The sequence below is a fragment of the Pimephales promelas genome, chromosome 8 (genome assembly GCF_988280905.1).
Source record: "Pimephales promelas chromosome 8, fPimPro1.hap1.1, whole genome shotgun sequence".
NCBI classification, from domain to species: Eukaryota; Metazoa; Chordata; class Actinopteri; order Cypriniformes; family Leuciscidae; genus Pimephales; species Pimephales promelas.
Genome location: NC_142776.1, coordinates 20262131 through 20266215, shown reverse-complemented (window position 1 = coordinate 20266215; position 4085 = coordinate 20262131). Strand labels below are relative to the sequence as shown.

The window sequence follows — 4085 nt, the reverse complement described above, 5'->3', positions numbered from 1 at the left end:
CTTGTGGAAAAGAGGTTTTCCCCTAGCTTAAGATATTACGCAGTCCGAGAGAACTGGTTAGGTTTAGGGTATGGTTAAATATAGGTAAAACCAACACATTCTCATCCTTTAACGTCATATAGAACGCTATATGACAAAACGGCGCTATACTACGCACATGGCACCCGTTATCGTTAATGTCACACGCGCTGTGAGGGCTAAGTTTAGGTGTGGGGTAGGGTGTGCGTGTCATATTCACGCTAAAGGATTTATAACGTCTTGGGTTCGCGTGTTATATTAACGATAAAGGGTGCCATGTGCGTAGTATAGCGCCGTTTTTGCATATAGCGTTCTATATGACGTTAAAGGATGAGAACGGGCTGGTAAAACTATAGGTAAAACTAAATATAGGTAAAACTATTTATATATTTCTTTTTTTTTTTGAGCCTAGTTAAAAGTCCTTCAGGTTTCATTAAAAATTATTTTATGAATAATGGGATTTTTGGACAAACTATCACTTTAAGGCTACATATTTCATCTTTTTTTTATAGACACCTTTGCCTACACATGGTCGAGACATTTATTTTTCCCTTTTAATTTGGAATTGCTAAAAATATGAGATTAAATGAACTGCAAGCCATTGAGAATCATGAAAAGAAGCCTTTCTTTGTGCCTTGCAGCAGTATGAAGAACATGTGCTCCATAGGAATCAAGAGCATCTGGCAGTTCTGCTCACTTCATTAATTAACTTTCCATTGATCTGACATTCTGTGCTTTCAAGTCATTGTTTTGTGCACACTGTTTGCGGTGTCTTTCCTTTGCCACGGTCAAGTTCAGCATCACCATGGTTACAGAACTTATATGGACACGAATGCATTCAGCTGTTCAAAACTGACATTTAAATCAGATCCTGTGACCCTAATATCTGTATAACTTATTATACATATATAAAATATCTCATACAATATTTTTTAAATCATATTATGGTTAAAAATAAAGTTGCATGCGTTTGTTGACACAGGCGAAAATTTAGTCCAGTTGGCGTCATATTCCTGTCCCACCAAACTTTCAACCACCTGCAAAAACTTCTAATGAAACCATCACCAGTCGGGGAGAGTTTATTAGGGAGGGGAGTAATGGGGGGGATGTTAACACAGATGTCCAAATAAGAGTGTGAATGATTAATTCTGCCGAGATTAGCCTCCGTCTCCAACAGCAACTTTCCCAGGACTCAGGAACTCTCTGCCTTTCAGTGCAGCACACAGGATTGTCATCAGAAATTGATTTTCCTCCTGAAAGACAAATTGAATCGTATATGAAATACAACAGAAAGAACAAGAAAGTGCCTGTGTCCACGTCCTGTCTCCCCCTCATGCCTCATTCCCAGTATACCTCTCACCTCCTCTCGCGCCCTTGTTCCTTTCTGTCCATCCCCCTCGTCTCTTGTATCTAAGTGATCTGGAGTGTTCAAACCTAAATTAAGATCTGGAGCGAGATACACGGTTCCCATAGCTACCCCTCAAACAGTGTTGTGATTGCATTATAATCCGACAGTAATCAAATCTAAATGAAACCGGGATGATAAGGATGCTATTTTCAGTTAGTGTTTGTGAGAGCGAGAGTGTACATTGCCTTTTCACTTTGTGCTTTTTCCCTTTTTATTACCTTCCAATCAGCTCAGCCTCGCAGCGGCTTTTTTCATTACTTTGGGCCATTGTTTTGGACAAACACAGTTGTAATGAGCTGTAAGAAGAGGAGATTAGCCTGGTCAAATGATACGGTCTGACTGAAGGGATTTCACACACAAACACACACCAAACACACCACATCCTATGAAATCCAACTCTTCTAACTAAAATTGAGCCATATTAACCATATATTTCCTATTGGCATCAAGAAAAAAATCGGGATTTGTGAGAATATAACATTTTAAATGCATCTCTGATGTTTTTAAGGATGGCAAAAGAATAATGAGAGGGTTGATATTCTAAATATTTGACCACATATTCTGTCCAAGTTCACTGAAAATTTATTTAAACTGTTAAAAAGTGTGAAGTGTTGCTCATCATTGTGTAGTTAGTCATTGCCTTGTAGGCAGACAGCGGTATCAGTTTTATGGATTCATCCCTAGCCCGACCTTGAATGAGCTACCTTATAACTGGAGTCGTTTGTGCTCAGACTGCATTGTTTCTCGTGAATTCATTTGTCCAAACCATTTATGAGTATTTATCTCATAAACTCTGTCCTTTCTTTCTCTGCTGTGTAGTCCAGTGGAAATAAAACTTTTTTTTTTTTATATAATGGACAAAATGTGAAGTACACATTTAACATTTTACAAGTGCCGGACTTAGTCATTGTTACTGTCTTCATTAGAAATCGCATGCTTCCCAAGAGAGCAAAAAATGTATGAATGGCAGTGATTCAATGTACAGTAACTGATACTGGTATGTCACATGGTAATGACAGCATTGAACATTTAACATACTTTTTTTAGCGGTCACAAAGAACTTATTAAATAAGTACTCTCTCACAAATGGCACCCTAAACGCTTGCTGTCTTCCTACGAGTCCGCAACTTTCTTAACAGGCTCAGCAAAAGTGCACATCGAGGGCACATATCTACCGTAAAGCGGGGCGTTCACGATAGGGCCCTTCTGAAACCTAAAATAACAAATGACACACGACTATGGCCTCATGACCTAACGGACATGCGCGAGAAAGTGAATATGTGCCATTTGGGAAAAGGCCTATGCTTATGTGTCACTGGCTTTTCTTCAGGCCAGTTATTTTGGACTTAATGCTGACACCTACTGGCATGGATGTATGACGTTTGTTCATTAACTGCTGCCTTTGCCTTTTTTTTTTGTTTGTTTCTTTTGGTTTGTTTTTCTCCAACTACATGAGCATTCTTAGATTTAATCTTAACAAAGTATGTGCTTATACTTGTTGATTACTCACATTCTTATTCATGCTGTCACACACTGTTGGTTCTTATTCCATTTTGTGCCTGTAATATACTGTGGTCAATAATATGTTTATTTATACATTTAAATTTATACGTTTATTCAGAAGCATTAAATTTATCAAAAGGGAAAGTAAAGACTCATACATTTAAAATGTTTAAAAATGCAAACAAATGCTGTTCTCTTGATGAACATTTCATTGAAGAATGCTGAACAGCTGTTTTCAACTGTGAGTATGACAATGATATGAAATGTTTGAGCAGAAAATCAGCATATCAGAATCATGTGGCGATGAACTTGAAGAGGCTCCATTACAGGCTTCTGAAAATTCAGCTTTGAAATCACAAGAATAAATTACATTTTTTAATATTTTTAAACAGTTCACATTAAATTGTACAAAACTTTGACATTATTACAGTTTTTACTGTACTTTTAATCAAATAAATTCGGCTTTGGTGATCATATTAGACAAAAACATTAAAAAAAACCTGTAACCACTCCAAACTTTTGAATCATTTTTTTTTAATTACTGGTTGCTCTTGAGCAACATGGTAGTACTGACTCTGAAATAACAGAAAGGGCTTTTTATTTATTTATTTTTTTTGCGAATATGAGCTAGTGATTTATGGACTAATGTGTGAGTGACTCAGCAAGTCCGGTTCTGTTCGTTTGACATGTCTGCAGGTTGTGTGCATGAGTGGGAGAGGAATCCCGCCAAGCAAACGCCCTTAGGCAGTCAAGGAACAAACAAGGCTGGTGTGTGTGAGGGGCGCCCTAATGTCCATCATCCTAGTGAAATTATCCCTCCTGTTGCAGCCACTGATCTACAGACACATACGCATGCAGCTAAACCCCCTCACCCCACATGCACACACAATGAGACAATACCCTCTTTCATACTGTCCTCATTTTAATCAGCATTAGAGAACTGGGGAAATCACATTTTCTCATCTTTTCCTGAGGTAGAAGCTCCTAATGACAGAAAGAATGGTAATTAGAGTGGATGAGAGGAGAGGTCTGTTGAAGATGTCTTACATGAAAAGCAAGAGAACAGCCATGGATATTACTTGTGACTTGATACTTTGAGCTTGTTTTAGATTATTTTTAAACCCTAATGTTTAGTCGAGATTGACTTTGTGTTTAT

At 37.7% G+C, this 4085-nt stretch overlaps 1 long non-coding RNA gene across 1 annotated transcript; it reads right to left on the bottom strand.

The window, feature by feature from the left end:
- Window positions 1-1081: 1081 nt before the first annotated feature.
- LOC120493146 (uncharacterized) lies at window positions 1082-1959 on the bottom strand. The gene is made up of 2 exons (XR_005625675.2): window positions 1645-1959; window positions 1082-1271 (listed from the first exon to the last, which is right to left on the bottom strand). It is a non-coding gene; the product is annotated as an uncharacterized LOC120493146 (long non-coding RNA).
- Between the last annotated feature and the right edge of the window lie 2126 nt (window positions 1960-4085).